The sequence below is a fragment of the Pristis pectinata genome, chromosome 17 (assembly GCF_009764475.1).
Source record: "Pristis pectinata isolate sPriPec2 chromosome 17, sPriPec2.1.pri, whole genome shotgun sequence".
NCBI classification, from domain to species: Eukaryota; Metazoa; Chordata; class Chondrichthyes; order Rhinopristiformes; family Pristidae; genus Pristis; species Pristis pectinata.
In genome coordinates, this window is record NC_067421.1 from 1,111,666 (window position 1) to 1,129,065 (window position 17,400).

Here is a 17,400-nt window from a genome sequence, read left to right on the forward strand (position 1 = left end):
ATTCGGACATAGACATGAATATGCAGATAATGGAGCGATATGTATCATGTGCAGCCAGAAGTGATTTAAGTTTCGCTTCCGGCACAGCCTGTGTGGGCCGAAGGACTTGTTCCTGTTCTGTACTGTAGAGCTGCTGTGATCTATGTGTAATGAACCAAATGGTAAAACCACGGAACATATCCAGACATCTCTGAGGTCGGTGGATGCAGCACGGGAAGGACATTTACTGAGATGCAAAGAGAAAACGGAAGGTTGAGTCTTCATGCCGGGTGACGAGTGAGAGCAAACCGTGTGATCAGATTTGCCGCCACTGCTTTTTGATAAAGATTAATAACAAGCATGTCAAATGTCGAAATGTTGCGCACTGTACCATTTACAGCTGAGGCAAAGGCGGCGGAGGAGAGTGACAACAGCACGAAGAAAGGGACAAGCCCATTGAATATGTCGACAATCAGCAGAAGGAACGCAAAGGCGAGAAGCGTGAAGCGGTGCACTTCGGTAGATAATGGACTGAATCGGCCAAGTTGAAAAGCTGAAACATAGCATATAGAACACTACAGCACAATACAGGCCTCTGGGTCCACGATGTTGTGCCTACATTTTATCATGCTCTAAGATCGATCTAGCCCTTCTCTCCCACATAGCCCCCTATGCTTTTATCATTCATGTGTCTATCTAAGAGTCTCCTAAATGTCCGTAAAGTATCTGCCCCCACAACCTCCGCTGGAAGTGCGTTCCACGCACCCACCACTCCTGTGTAAAAAAAACATACCCCTGACATCCCCCTTATACCTTCCTCTTATCACCTTAAAATTACATCACCTTGTGTTAGCCATTGTCGCCCTGGGAAAAAGTCTCTGATTGTCCACTTGATCTATGCCTCTTACCATCTTGTACACCTCTATCAAGTCACCTCTTCTCCTACTTCTCTCCAAAAAGAAAAACCCTAGCTCGCTAAAAATGTCCTCATAAGACATGCTGTCCAATCCAGGAAACATCCTGGTAAATCTCCTCTGTACCATCTCTAAAGCTTCCACATCCTTTCTATAATGAGCCGACCAGCACGGAACACAATACTCCAAGTGTGGTCTGACCAGTGCTGCAACATCACCTCGCGACTGTTGAACTCAATACCCCCTCTAATAAAGGTCAACACTCCATACGCCTTTTCAACAACTCCATCGACCTGCGCGACAACCTTGAGGGATCTATAGACACGGACCTCAAGATCCCTCTGTTCCTTCACACTGCTATTAACCTTGTATTCTGCCTTCAAATTCCATCTCCCGAAGTGTGTCAATTCACACTTATCCGAGTTGAACTCTATCTGACACTTCTCATCCCAACTCTGCATTCTATCAATATCCATTTGTAATCTACAGCAACCTTCTACACTATCCACAACACCATCAACCTTTGTATCATTAGCAAATTTACTAACCCACCCTTGCACGTCCTTATCGAAGTCATTTATATAAATCACAACGAGCAGGATTCCCAGAGCAGATCCCTGCGGAACGCCACTGGTCGCAGTCCTCCAGGCAGAAGACGCACCATCTACCACCATCCTCTGTCTTCTAGCGGAGAGCCAATTCTGAATCAACACAACTCGATTTCCTGGATCCCATGCCTCCTGGCCGTCTGAATAAGCCTTCCATGAGGAACCTTATCAAAAGCCTTACTAAAATAAATGTACACCACATCCACTGTTCTACCTTAATGAATGTGCTTTGTCACACCCTCAGAGAATTCACTCAGGCTCGTGAGCCACGACCTGCCCTCACAAAGCCATGCTGACTGTCCGTAATCAGTCTATGCTCCCCCAAATGCACATAAATACTGTCTCTAAGAATCTTCTCCAGTATTTTGCTCACCACTGAATTTAAGGCTCACTGGTCTGTAATTCGAAGGGCTATCCCTACTCACTTCCTTGAACAAAGGAACATTTGCCACCCTCCGATCAATTGGCACTTCTCCTGTGGCCAGAGGCTACGCCACGATCGTCGCCAAAGGCGCAGTAATCTCTTGCTGAGCTTCCTGTAATAACCTTGGATATATCATGTCCAGTCCCGGTGACTTATCTATCCTAATATCTTTCAAAAGTTCCAGCACATCCCCTTTCCTCACATAGACATGTCCTAGCGTATGTTGTGCGTCATCCTCACAAACGTCAAGGTGTCTCAACTGGTGAATACTGAAGCAAAGTATTCACTGAGGACCCCTCCTACCCCTTCCGACTCCAGGCACGTTTCATCTTTCATCCCTGATCGGTCCTACCCTCACTCTAGTCATCTACCTATTCTTCACATACGTGTAGAACGTGTTGGGGTTTTCTTTGATCCTACTCGCCAAGGACTTCTCATGCTCCCTTATAGCTCTCCTAAGTCCATTCTGAAGTTCCCTCTTGGCTATCTCGAAACTCATCCAGAGCCCTGCCTGATCCTTGCCTTCTAAACCTTAGGTAAGCTTCTTTCTTCCTCTTGACAAGATATTCTATGCCTCAGGTCAACCACGGTTCCTTCACTCTACCATCCTTACCCTGGCTCAATGGCACAAACCCACCAGAGCCCCATGATATTACTCCCTAATCAACCTCCACAATTTCATTATGCACTTCCCCAAGAACATCTGTTCCGAATGAAAGCTCCCAAGTTCCTGCCTCATAGCATCCTAATTCCCCCTACCCAAAGTTAATACTTTCCCAAATCATAGGCGATCTTATGGAAAATGTTACGTACCAGCAAAAAAAGAAACACACCGAGTTACGTATAAGTGTTAGAAACTATTTTACTAATAACTAATTATAATAATAAGAAAGGAAAGAAAAGGATAGTGTTAGAATGTTAAAAGTAAAACTGTTAGATATTAAACGTTAACCCCACAACTAAACCCGAAGTAATGTGTTGCAAATTCCCAAACTCCAAGTCCAGGAATAGTTCTCAAAGTTCAGTTCAGCAAGCAAAAATGTGAAACATGAGCAAAGATTTTGGCAAAACCACCGTTGACTGAAGAGAAAATGTAGAGAGACTGTAGACATTACGAAATCCAAATGTTCCACAATGGAACCCATACGACGTCTCAGTCACTGATGTACTCCACTGCTTTGTTGCGAGATATCTGTCACCCCGAAAGGCTTTCGAGAAGTGGCCGTCCACACAAATACTTGTTTCCTTCTCCAGGTTAACGGCAAAGTGGACTCCACTGGATTATTCCAAAAATCTGTACGTGGATTGTAGTGACATACACAGTTACTGTTTTTCATCCATCGATACAGAGACCAGCAGGCAGGTGTTTCTCTCCCTCTCTCTCTCTCTCTCTCTTCTTAGTGGCTCTAAAATCGTCATCACGTCATTCATTCCTGTTGTTGTCGTAATCACGACACACACACACAGACACACACACACACACACAGACACACACACACACACAGACACACACAGACAGACAGACACACACACACACACAGACACAGACAGACAGACAGACAGACAGACACACACACACACACACACACACACACACACACACACACACACACACACACTACTGTGCTATGTCTTAAATGGACATTAACCAAATAGTAACTTAATCCGTAACAAAACATACAGTTGTGAAAGGAACAGAGAAGATAGAGGCAGGAAGGTTGTTTCCACTGGTAGGTGAGACGAGAACCAGGAGACACAGCTACAAAATTGGGGGGAATATATTTCGGATGGAAATGAGGAGAACTTTCTTTTCCAAGAGAAAGGTAAATCTGTGGAAATCCCTGCCCAGGAAGAAGTGGAGGCTTCCTCATTAAGATAAGATAGTTTTGAATGTATTTATTTTTTAGTCACATATACATGGACACACAGTGAAATGCGACTATTCACGTTACTGAGAATGTGCTGGGGGCAGCCTTCAAGTGTCGCCACACTTCCGGCGCCAACACAGCATGCCCACAAGTCCTGACCCGTACGTCTGTTAGGAATGTGGGAGGAAACCGGACCACCCGGAGGAAACCCATGCCTACAGACGGAGAGAACTTACAGACAGCGGCGGGAATTGAACCCGGTTCGCTGGCTCTGTAATAGTGTTGCGCCTGCGTGCTGTATATTTAAGACTAAGATCGAGTTTTGAATAGCAGGGGAATTAAGGTTTATGGGAAAAAATCAGGGAGGTGGATCTGAGTCCAGGGACAGATCAGCCATGATGTTATTGATTAGCGGAGCAGGCTCGATAGGCCGGATGTCCTCCTCCTGATCATATTTCTTATGTTCCCATGCAAGTCACCCACCCACAACCCATTTCAGAGCCAGCATTTGTGATGGTATTGGGTGCACAGTCCGGGAGCTCTAAACTTCACTAAGACTCTAAGCCCTATCTGGCATAACATCCACGAATACCCTCACTATGGGGAGATTATACTGTGTCAACCTATACTTCAAGGCCGAGTTTACTTCACTACTTTCCTATCGACGGAAAGGTCTAGCTGCCAATAATCACTATTTCGAGCGGTGGCTCCCCCCTCCCAACCAAGGAGGAGATACTTCCAACTAACGAAGCAGTCTGAACATAGTTTATTTTAAGTGAGACGCGTTTAACTCCAGTAAACAATTCTTAACAAAGATTTGTAACTGAGAAAGTAACTTCTAAACACAATTCTTCCAAGCGGAAAAGTCAAACCAACAGGTTGCATAGGAGCAAGTCGTCCGTTACTGAGGAATGAATTCTAGGTCTTCTTTCTGTAACCTATTCTCTATGTCATTCGCCCCGTACCCTGACTGCCTTCTAACACTGAGACTGCCAGCTGGCATTTCTCAGGCCAGTCTTTAATTAGGACAGCATGGATCCTTTCGTTTTTCTTGATTGGGTCATAGTTTAACGAGGCCAACGTGGACCCAATTGTTTCTCTTAATGAAGTCAAGATGGTGAGCAAATAATACTAGTTAGACTGTCAACGTGCTAAACGACAAGCATCTTGCATTGTGGACAGACTCTGCTGCTGTTTAGCATTGAGCACCTTTGGACCTGGAAGTGTATATCCATCGCGCATTGGGCCGCCCCTTGGGAATCCGGAATTGAACCACCTTGGGGTCACACACAGCGTGGAAACGGGCCCTTCGGCCCAACAGGTCTGTACCGACCAAGATTCGCAACTGAGCCAGTCCCATTTGCCCGCGTTTGTCCCCTATCCCTCTAAACATTTCCTATCCATGTACCTGTCCAAGTATCCTGTATATGTTGTCAATGTACCTGCCTTAACCACCTCCTCTCGCAGCTCGTTCCATGTCCGGACCACCCTCTGAGTGAAGAAATTGCCCCTCAACTTAAACCTGTGCCTTCTAGTTCTTGATTCCCAACCCTGGGAAAAAGTCTGTGCACATTCACTCTATCTGTGCCCCTCGTGGTTTTATACACCTCTACAAGGTCACCCCACAGCCTCCTACACTCCAGGGAATAAAGTCCCAACCTGCTCAACCTCTTCCTATAACTCAGCCCTCGAGACCCGGCAACATCCTCGTAAATCTCCCTTTGCGATTTTTAGTTCAATAACACGTTTCCTACAACAGGGGACCAAAACTGAATACAATACTCCCAAGTGCGGTCTCGCCACCACACCATGACCTCACGACTCCTGTACTCAGTGCCGTGACTGATGAAGGCCAGCGCGCCAAACGCCTTCCTCACCACCCTGTCTACCAGTGAGGCTGCTTACCCCAGCTCAACGTAGTTAAGGAATGCTTGATCTGCGTGGATGGCACGCAAAATAAAAGTATTTCACTACACCTCAACGCATGACAATAATAAACCGACAACAGCCTGTCTCTGGGGTGATCAGTCCCCGAAAACCTCCGACCTTTGCATACACAGCGTGTCTCCTGCTAACCCTGTCCTTTTTCCAGAGGAACTGCAGGAGCTCGGAGAACCCCAACGTAGCCTCCGCTTCCTGGTGAAGGAGCGTATCAATTGGCTGGTGTCGGGATGGTGAAGTACTTCCAGCTGGTCGACTAAATCATGCAGCTGCCTGTTCCGCTGGAGGCGACAGTCAACAAAGGTGAGCGCAGGGGACGAGATTCCCTCTGTCCGAGAGATAGGAGTCCTTTGGGTCAGGATCCGTGTTCTGGGAGAAGGAGAGTGGGCCTGTTTGTGGGTATCTGCTCAGTCTCTCCTCCCCACCCTCCTTTTGTTCCCACCATAAATACCCTGTGGCATCACTATCCGGTGCCCAGAAGAGCGCTACTTGTATTCACCGTAGAGAGGTGGCGGGTGGCAAAGTAGGGGAAAGGGGTTGATGAGTGGACTTGCTTCGCTCCTGGTGCAGTGGGATCATTTTTCACAATCTGCTTCCGTATTCATTGCTCCGTGGCAGCACTCCCTGGTATTGCTGTTATTCCGGAGGGTCACATTGAGGTCGCGGGTGGGAGAGTGGGGGAAGGGGTTGAGGCATGGATATCCCTCATGGAACTGAGATCATCTCGCACACTCCGTCTCTGCAGTTACTGCTCCGTGGCTCACTCCACGGTGTCCGGAAGAGTGCTATTGGTATTCTTGAGGGCCTTAATAAGAGTTAGCAGGTGGGGGAGGGAAGATGTGGTTAAAGCGTGGACTTGTCCCGCTCCTGATGCCCTGATCCGGCCGGTTCCAGAAGAGCTGACGCAGTTCGAGAAGCAGAAGCAGGAGGTGGAGGCGGAGAAGAGGACAGCCCCGCAGATGGTGCGGGCGAAGATCGCCTTCGAGCCCTTCCTCACCACCTATTCGGAGTCCGAGCAGCTCGACGACAACTCTGGAGCACCGCCCTCTTGGCCAAGTCTGTGGCCGTCAAGGAGGAGATGCAAGGAGGTCGGGGTAACGGTGGGGTGGGGAAGGAGGGTCTGGGACTGACTTATCCTCTGCTGGCCCACAAGAGGACCCGGCTCGCCTCGTTCCCCGACTACCGGTGATCCAGATCAAGAAGTCACCTTCGAGCTGCACTGGGTGCCCAAGCAGCTGGGTGAGATGTTTCCCCACCTTCAATCTCCCTCATCCCTTCCTCCCTCTTCCTCTCACATCTCCCTCCTCCCCTCCACATCCTCCCCGTTCCCCTTCCTCCTCCTCTCCACCTCCTCGACCTCCACCTCCAACCCTCCCACCTGCTCCCCGCCCCCTCCTCCCACACCCTCCTCCGTCCCCACCTCCCACTTTTCCCCCTCCACCACCTTTCCTTCAACCTCCTCCCCTTTCCCTCCTCCCCTCCACCTCCTTCCGCTCTCCCTCCTACCCTCCCCTTCCCCCTCCATCCTCCCACTCTCCCTCCTCTCCCTCTACCTTCTCCCCTCATCCCCTTCTCCCCCTCTCCCACCTCCTCCACTCTCTCCTCCATCTCCCCCTCGTTCACCTTTCCCACCCTCCTTCCCCACCTCTTTCCTTCCACCTCCTTCCCCTCCTACTAGTCCCTCCTCCTACTCCCCTCCTCCCTCCTTCCTTCCCACTCTCTTCTCCTCCTCTCCATCCGCCCGATATCCCTCCGCCCCTTTCCCTTCCCTATCTCTCCGCCTCCTCATCCTCCGCCATCCTCTCCCTCCGTCCTCACTCACTTCGCCCCCTCCCTCCGCCGTCCTTTCCCTCCACCTCTCCTTCCGCAGTCTCTCTCCCCACCTCCCCAACCTGTCCCTCTCTCTCACCGCCCCCTCCCACCCCAACCAGTCCCACTCACCTTCCGCCCCCACTCACTCCTCAACCTGCACCTCTCTCACGGACACTCTGCCCTTGCAGACGTGTTGATCGACATGCCAGAAGAGCTGGACATCATCCACCTGCCGGACAGCTGTCTGCAGGCAGGCGAGGAGGAGCTGCTGGACATCGCCACCCCCCCCCCCCCCCCCCTTCCGCTGGTCACCCCGGACGAGCCCAAAGGTAGCCTTGGTTCTGTGGCACCGAGGATGACGATTCCTTCTCCTTGCCCGCTCCTTCTCTCCGCCATGTTAGTGCGTCTTCTGTCTTTTCCTGCCCCGTTCCTCCCCCTCCCCCTGAGTAGTGAGGGCTTCATATCTCCTTGCTCTGTGCACATACACACACGCGAGAGCGCGCACGCACGACACGCACAGACATGCACGCACCCGCACACAGAGACGCACGCAGTCGCAGAGACGCCCACACACGCCTGCACATATCGACAGACGCACACACTCACAGTGTCAGATCGCTGCACACGCCCGGGGATATTCAGCGGCGGTCTGAATCCTCCCGCGGCTCTGTAGAAAACACGAGTTCGCCCGCACCTGGAGGATGTACAGCGGTATGAAAAGATGCAGAGAGATAGTCATTCTTGTCCGAGATACCAATAGTCTGTCGTTTGCCTGTGTTTCTTGCGCTGCGCTGTTCTGCGTCCTGTGTTACCGGGACCTCTGGGCTGCAGTTGTAAGGAAAGACCATGCAGACTGGGCCTAGGTTCCCTGGACCGGAGGAGGCTGAGGGTAACATTATCGACACCCCCACCTCACTGTATTTTGCCCACGTGCTCTCTGCTTCCTTCCTGTGGAAGAGGTATTTAGACAATACGGTGCAAGGGCTTTGAGGCTGTAGATGCTGAGGTCAAGAGCCCATCTTACCGTGCTAGGGTACAGTTCAATAGTATTATACCATCGGGTAGAAGCTGTCCTTGAGTCTGGAGGTAACCACGTGCTTCCTTTCACAGGGTGACCAACACCGTACACCGTGCTCCAAGTGCGCCCTCATCAACGACTTGTACAACTGCAACATAATGTCCGAACTCCTGTACTCAGTGCCCTGACTGATGAAGGCCAGCGTGCCAAATGCAGTTTTCACTACCCTGTCTACCTGTGACGCCGCTTTCAACGAACTATGCACATGTACTCCTCTGTCCCTCTCTTCCATTACACTCCTTAGTCCCCTACCGTTCACTACAGCACAGTACAGGCCCTACGGCCAACGATGTTGTGCCGACGTTTTATCCTGCTTTAAGATCTATCTAACCATTCCCTCCCACATAGCTCTCCACTTCTCTATCATTCATGTAGCTATCTAAGAGCCTCATAATTGTCCCTGATGTATCTACCTCCACCACCTCTGCCAGCAGTGCGTTCTACGCAGCCACAGTAAAACTCTAAGCTAGTTTGACTTTCCAAATGCATCACCTCAGACCTATCTGTTTCGAAATCCATTTGCCACTCCTCGGCCCACTTCCCTGACTGATCAACATCCCCCTGTAATCGACGATAACTTTCTTCACCATCAACAGGACCTCCTAATTTTGTGTCATCTGCAAACTTGCTGATCAAGCCTTGTGCATCCACATCCAAATTGCTTGTACAAATAAGGGTCCCACCACCGAGCCGTGCGACACACCATCGATCACCGGCCTCCATTCCGAGAAACAACCGACAAACACCATCCACTGCTTCCTACCTCCGAGACAGTTTTGAATCCACCTAACCAGCTCTCCCTGTATTCCATGGGACTCCAGACCAGCCTGCCATGCAGAACCTTGTTGATGGCCTTGCTGAAGTCCAAATAGACAACACCCACACCCTTTCCTCATCTCCTGTTCTGGTTGCTTCAAAGAAACTCCAAAAGATTCGTCAAACGTGCGTTCTCACACAAAGCCATGCCGACTCCTCCTCATCAGACTCTGTCCATCCAAATGCTGGTAGATGCTCTCCCTCAGAATTCCCTCCAGTAACTTTTCCTCCACGGATGTCAGGATGACCGGCCTGTAGTTCCCCGACTTCACCTTGCTGCCGTTCTTAAACAATGGAACATTAGCCAATCTAGAGGAACTTCACCAGTGGATAACAATGAAGAAAAAATCTCCACAATTTCTTCTCCAGCCTCCCACAAAGTTGGAGGATGTAGGATGCACGTTAATGCGCTGTAAGGCTGTAAATAACTACTATCCGGTAATAGGAATGTTCTCCAAATCATCCCCCTTATCCCTTGAGCAACTATAATTTTCTTCTCAGTAAACAGCGAGGAGAAATATTCATTAAAATACCCACCCATCTCCTGAAGCTTGAGATATAGGCGGCCCTACTGATCTCTGTCAGGGGACCTACTCTCTCCGTGGGCACCCTTTTACTCTTAATATATCTATAGAACCTCTTGTGATTTTACGAATCCTTCCCTGCCAGATATATCTCATGCCTTATCTTTGCCCACCTGATTTCCCTCTTGAGTATTCTTAATCTTTTTATAGTATCAAGGGATTTGCCTGTTCCTGACCTCCTAAAGAGAACGTTTGCTTCTTTTTTCTGATCCAGACAAGGATGTAATGCGGAGGCTTTATAAGGCATTGGTCAGAGCAGATTTGGAGTATTGAGAGCAGTTTTGTGCTCCGTATCTAAAGAAGGATGTGCTGGCCCTGGAGAGGGTCCAGAGGAAGTTCACAAGAATGATCCCGGGAATGAAAGGGTTAACGTATCAAGAGCGTTTCAGGGTAACAGGGAGAAAGCAGGAGAATGGGGTTGAGGGAAATCGGTCATGATTGAACTGTGGAGCACACGTGATGGGCCTTAACCTGTGGACCCGTCCTATCCGTTTCCATCACTGCCTTAAAACTAAGGATCCATCTTATCGCACTCGGGAAGCTTGTGCTTGGTGTCCTTGAGCTTGGTGGTACATGCTTTCAGGCTTCTGTATGTTCTAGCCGATGAGCTTGGTGGTACATGCTTTCAGGCTTCTGTATGTTCTGGCCGATGGGAGGCGTGAGAGGAGAGAATTCCCGAGGTGAGTGGGGGCTTTGATTATATCGGTTGCTTAACCGAGGCAACGGTAATTGTGGACAGGGTCCGAGGAGAGGAGGCTGGTGTCCGTGATGTGCTGAGCTGTGATAACAGCTGACCCGACTGCCTGTGTGTGTTGAGTGTCGAAGGGGTGCCGGTTGGGGGGAGGTGGAGAGGGAGGGCCCAGTGGGTTGGGAGGTGGGTTGGTCTGTCCCTCCTCCCTCTCCCACCCTCTCTTGCTCCCTCCCCATCTCTCCACACCCGCCCCTCACCCCATCGCTCCCTCCTCCTCTCTCCCTCCTCTGTCCATTCCCCCCTCTCTCTCTCCCCATCGCTCCACCGTCCCCCACGCTCCCTCCCTCCCCTCCCGTTCCGCCCCAGTCCCGGTACTCAATCAGTCGGTGGTGGTTGAGCTGGCGGGGAAGGGCTTCCCGATGGAGGCGTGTCGGAAGCCCGTCTTCTACACCGGCAACACCGGAGTGGTGGCCGCCATAAACTGGGTCATGCCCTACCTCGAAGAGACAGGTCAGTGTGGGGGCGCCGAGGGCGAGGGAGTGATTTCCCTTCACCAGAGTGCTGGCCTTCTCCACTCCCCGGACCCCCGGGCCCTGCCAGTCCATGCCTCCGGAACCCAGACCCAGCCCCCTCACCTTCGGACCGCGCCCCTTCACTTCCTGACTCTCTCACCCTCGATCCCCGGTCTCACTCACCCCCGACCGTCGAAATCTCTCCCCGCACTTCCCGGGCTCTTTCTCCTGTCCCCCGGAGTCTCTCCCCCGACCCCCGGACTCTCTGCCCGCCGACCCCCGGACTATTTTCCGCAACACCAAGACTCTCTCCCCTGACCCCAGGACTCTCTTCACTGAACCACGGACTCTCTGCCCCCCGACCCCCAGACTCTTTCCCACTCGACCCCCGGACTCTCTCCCACTCGAACCCGGACTGTCTCCCTTCCAACTCCCGGGGTCTCTCTTCAGACCCCCGGACTCTCTCCACCCGGCCTCTGGACTCTCTACCTCACGATCCCAGGACTCTCTGCCCCCGACCCCCGGACACTCCCCCGACCCCCAGACTCTCCCACCGACCCCTGGACTGTCTCCACCCGATTTCCCGCCCTCTCTCTCCCTCACCCACCCTCTCCCCGACTCCCTGCCCTCTCTCTCCATCACTCACTCTCTCCCCCGACTTGCCGCCCTCTCTCTCCAACACACCCTCCGCCCTATCTCTCCATCGCTCACCCTCTCGCTCCGACTCCCTTTCTCTCTCTCCCTCACTCACCCCCTCCAACCCCACTCCCCACCCTCTCCAACACTCACCCTCTCGCCCGCCTCCTCCCGCAGATTTCGCTCAGCTGCTGATGTTGCCGGGATCCGGCGGCCCTGCATTGGCGGTGACCGGCCCCGAATCTCCATCAGAAGACAGCCTGGCCACCATCTCGTCCATGTGCTTCTCCTGGGACCAGGACCTGTTCGCCTTTAAGGCCATGGTGAGTGTGGGCCCGGCCTGTGGGAAGGGGGTGTGGGGGGCGGTACAGGTGTCCTCCAAGTTGTCTGCTGTCCATGCACTCAGTCCCGAGGTGTCTGCAGTCCCTGTACTCCCATCGACCCGAGGTGCCTGAGGTCCCTGCTCTCCCTCCGTCCCGATGTGTATGCGGGCCCTGTACTCCAACGGTCCCGAGTTCTCTGCTGTCCATGCGCCGTCCGAGGTGTCTGCTGTTCCTGCACCGTCCCCAGGTGTCTGCGGTCCCTGCACACCACCCGTTCCGAGGTGGCTGCGATCTCTGCACCGTCCTGAGTTGTCTGAGGTCCCTGCACTCTCCCCGACCCGAGTTGTCTGCGGTATCTGCCCTCCCCCCGTCCCGAGGTGTCTGCAGACCCTGCACTCCCCCATCCCGAGGGGTCTGCGCGACCTGAAATCCCTCCGTCCCGAGGTGTCTGCGGTTTCTGCCCTCCTCCCGGCCCGAGCCGTCTATGGTTCCAGCACTCCCGTCTGTCCCGAGGTGTCTGCTGTCTCTGTACTCCCCCCGTCCCGAGGGGTCTGCGTTACCTGCAATCCCACCGTCCCGATGTGTCTGCTGTCTCTGCATCGTCCCGAGGTGTCTGCATACTCTGCTCTCCTCCCGTCTCCAGGTGTCTGCGGTTCCTGCACTCCCCTCTGTCCCGAGGTGTCTGTGGACCCGGCACTCTTATCGTCCCGTTCTGTCTCCGGTCCCTGCACTCCCCCCATCCTGAAGTATCTACGGTCTCTGCCAACCCCTTTCCTGAGGCGTTGCCTGCACTCCCCGGTCCTGAGGTTTCTGCGTTCTCTGCACCGTCCTGAGGTATCTGTGGTCCCTGCACTCCCCCGGTCCCGAGGTCACTGCCGTCTCTGGTCTCCTCCCGTCTCCAGGTGTCTGCGGTTCTTGCACTCCCCTATGTCTCGAGGCGTCTGCGGATCCTGCGCTGTCCCCGTCCCGACGTGTCTGCATCTCTGCACTCCCAACCTCCAGAGGTGTCTACGGTCCCTGCAGTCCACCGTCTGAGGTGTCTGCGGTCTCTGCACTCCCCCCGTTCCAAGGTCGCTGCTCCTCTACCACCCTCAGGGCTCTCCACCCTTAGCATCTCGCCCCCTCTCCGCTCTTCCCCTACCTCCTAACCCCTATACAACCACTACCCTCCCCCTCCTCCCACTGCCCTTTCGACACGCCCCTCTCCATTCTCCCCCTGTGGCCCCTCTCCGCCCTCTCTCTTCGCTACTCAGCACCCCCCTCCACACTCCCCTGCCGTCGCTCTCCATACTCCCCCTTAACTCTCCGCCCTACCCCCTGGCCCCACTCCACCCTCGACACTGTCAACCATCACCTACTCCACCTTCACCCCTCTCCACCATCTCCCCTGTCCAGAATTCTCCTCTCGACTCCACACTCCTCCTTCTCTACCCTCTCGTTTCCCCATCTTGTCCCTCTCCCTCCCGCACCTTATCCATCTACACCCCATCCATTTCCCCCTTCACACTCTATCTCCCTCTCCTCCATCCATCTCCTCTCTTCCTCCAAACATCAGCACCCTCCTCCCTTCATCTTCACGATCATCCATCTCCCCCTCCTCGATTCATCTCCCCCTCCTCCCTCCATCTGCCCCCTCCGTCTCGCTTGTCCTCCCTCCATCTACCCCCTCTTCGCTCCATCTCCTCCTCCGAAATCCATCTCCCCTCCTCCGTCCATCTTACCCTCCACCATACACCTCACTCCTCCTCCTTCCATCTCCACTCTCCTCCTTCCATCTCACCCTCATCCATCCATCTCCCACCTCCTTTATCCATCTTCTCCATCTTCCATCTATCTCCAACCTCCTCCCTCCATCTCCCCCTCTTGTCTGCATCTCCCCTTCTCCCTCCATCAAACACCCGGTCCTCCATCCATCTCCACTCTCCTACCTCCATTCTCCCATCCATCTCCATCTCCCCCATCTCCCCTGCATCTCTCCCTCGTCCCTCCATCTGCGCCGTGTCCATCCATCTCCCCGCTCCTCTCCATCTCACCATTATCCATCCATTTCTCACCTCCTCTATTTTCTCCTCCATCCTCCATCCATCTCCACTCTCTTCCCTCCATCTCCCCCTCTTGTCTGCATCTCCCCTTCTCCCTCCATCCAACACCCCGTCCTCCATCCATCTCCATCTGCTCTCCCTCCCCTACATATCTCTCTTGTCCCTCCATCTGCGCCTCGTCCCTCCATCTCCGAGCTCCTTTTCCCCTCACCCTATTCCCTCACTCAACCTTCCTCCCTCCATCTACCCACTCCTCCCTCCCTAACCCATCCTCCTTACGTCTAACCCCTCCTCCCTCCATCTAGCCCCTACTTCATCCATTTCGATTCTTCTCACCGCTCCTCCCTCCATCTCCCCCTCCTCAATTAATCTCCCCTCCCTCCATATCGCACTCCTCCCTCCATCTCCCTCTTCTGCCTCATTCCCCACTCCTCCGTTCATCTTCCCTCCTCCGTTCATCTCCTTCTCCTTCCACCAGCTCCCCCTCTTCCCTTCAGCTCCCACCTCCAGCCTCCATCTCTGCCCTCCTCCTTCCCTCTCTCACCGCCTCCCTCCATCTCCTCCTCCACCTTCCATTCCTCTTCCTCTCTCCATATGCCCTTCCTCCTTCCCTCTACCCTCCTCCCTCCCTCCCCTTCTCCATCTCCCACTCTTCCTTCCATCTCCCCTTCCTCCCTCCATCCCCTCCTCCCTCCATCTCCCCTTAATCCATCTCCCCACTCCATCCATTTCCCTCCTCCCTCTATCTCCCTCTCCCACCCTCTCCCCCTCATCTCGCCCTTCACCCTTCACCTCCATACCATTACCCCACCCATACCAACCCCGTCTTGCCCCTCTCCCCCTCCCCACCTCCTCTACCCAGCCCCTCTTTCCTCTTCTCCTTCGCTCCCCATCCCTCTATCCCCTTCACCCCTCGTTCCCCTCCCACTCGCTCGCCTTCGCCGCTCGATCCGCTACCCCGCTCCTCCTCACCCCCATATCCCGTTCATCGCAGCCCCTCGCTCCGCTCCACCCCTTGCTCCCCCTCGATCCCATTCTCCCTTCCCGCTCGATCCCCTCAACTCATCAATCCCTCTCCCCCTCGAACCCCTTCAACCCTCGATCTCCTTTTCCCCTCGCTCCCCTTCACCCTTCTCTCACCTGATCCCTGGCTAAGCGTCTCCCGGCGATCTCCTTCACCCCTCGCTCCCCTCACCCCTCGCTCACCTCAGCCCAGAACCGCTTCACCCCTAGATCCCTTTACCCCTCGATACCCCTCAATCTCGATCCCCCTCAACCTCGATCCCCCTCGCTCCTCTCACCCCACCTCCCCATCACACCTTCTCCTCGCCTTCTCACCGCTCCCACCCTCAAATCCCGCTCCCTCACTACTGGCCCCGCACACTCCCTCCCACTGCCTCCCCGTCCACCATCACTAACTCACTTCCTCGCTCTCTCTCATTATCATTCTCTCTCACACACACTCGCTCACCGTCTCTCTCGCACTCTTTCCCTTTCTCTCACACTCTCTCTCTCCCTCTCGCCCACACTCTCTCTCTCACACACACATACACTCTATCTCTGTCACTCTCTCCTTCTCTCTTTCCCACGCTCTCTCCTTCTCTCCCTCTCTCTCACTCCCTCACACTCTTTCTCTCTCTCATCCTCTCCCACTATCTCTCTCTCACACACACCCTCACACACCCTATCACACACCCCTCTGCCTCTCTTACAGAACAACAGCCTGGAGCGAGCGGTGGACTGGATCTTCAGCCACATCGATGACCTTGACGCGGAGGCAGCTATGGACGTGTCTGAGTGGCGATCGGCAGCCGACTCCGTCTGTGAATGCACTCCCACAGAACCCAATATACACGAGGGGCAGGAAAGTGAGGAACTGAGTTTGTTCACACCACCTCTGTGTGTGTCTGTGTGTGTACTCACGCCTTGTGTGTACACACACATCTCAGCACCGTCCCCTGTGTACTGAAGCCTGGTGTGTACACACCCCTTCCCACCGTCCCCCGTGTACTGGTGTCTGGTTTGTACACACCATTCCCCCGAGTTTGCTGTGTACTGGTGTCTGGAGTGTACACACCCCTCCCCACCGTCCTCCTGTGTACTGGTACTGGTTTACACATAACTATCCTAACACAGCCTGCATGTGTACTGATGTCTGATGTGTACACACGCGTCCCCACTGTCCCCCTGTATACTGTTGTCCGGTGTGTACAGATCGCTGCCTACTGTCCCCCTGTGTACTGGCGTCTGGTGTACACACACCTCTCCCAACACCGCCTGCCTGTGCATCCACGGACCGTCCCATCCCACTGATGTGCTTCTTTCTGCAGAGTACCAGTTCTTCGCCTTCATCAGTCACATGGGGACAAAGACCATGTGTGGACACTACGTGTGTCACATCAAGAAGGAAGGGAGGTGAGTGCGGGCAATCCACCCCTCGGCGTACCCCCACACCCTCTTTGACCTCCCCTCTCTCCCTCTTTATGTCACTGCACCCTCGTTATCATCCTGCTCAGCAGCACGCCTCTCTCCCCATCACACCCTCCCACTGATCTATACCTCTCCCTCTCTCCCCATCACACTCCTCCCTCTGCTCTATACTTTACCCTTTTTCCCCATCGAACTCCTCCCTCTTTCCTCCCTCCTCTCTCTCTCTCTTTCTCTCGTCCACACAGCTGGGTGAAATACAATGATCAGAAAGTTTTTGCCTCAGAAAAACCGTCCCTGACCTGGGCTACGTCTACTTCTACCAAAGAGTCACAAGCTAAGGAAGATCCAGCCACTTCTTTATTATAAAGACCCAGAAGAAAGACTGGCATCGCCAGGGACATGGGACGTGATGGGTGTTGGGGAAGGGAGAGGGGAGGGGTGCACTGTGTAACTTTGGAAATAAATTGGTGAAACAGGATCAGTGTCGGGACTGTGCGGTCTGTCTTAGTGTCTGGAACAAACGTCGGCCGCGATGGGGGAGATTCCAAGGCTTGGACCACACTCCGCAGAGAGATCGGACAACCGATCCCGGGAGTAAGGTTATTATTAAATGGTCCGCACAGAGGGAGATTAGACAGTAGTCTCGGGGGGAGTTTGTACCAGACGCCCCACACTGCGGAGGGTGTTTGAAACTGCTGGTCCTGGGGCGAAGGTAGCACTAGATGGTCCGCACTACGAAGGT

At 53.6% G+C, this 17,400-nt stretch overlaps 1 pseudogene; it reads left to right on the forward strand.

Annotated features, from left to right (window-relative positions):
• The first annotated feature begins 354 nt into the window (after positions 1–354).
• LOC127579588 (ubiquitin carboxyl-terminal hydrolase 5-like) lies at positions 355–16,996 on the forward strand (annotated as a pseudogene).
• Positions 16,997–17,400: the final 404 nt, after the last annotated feature.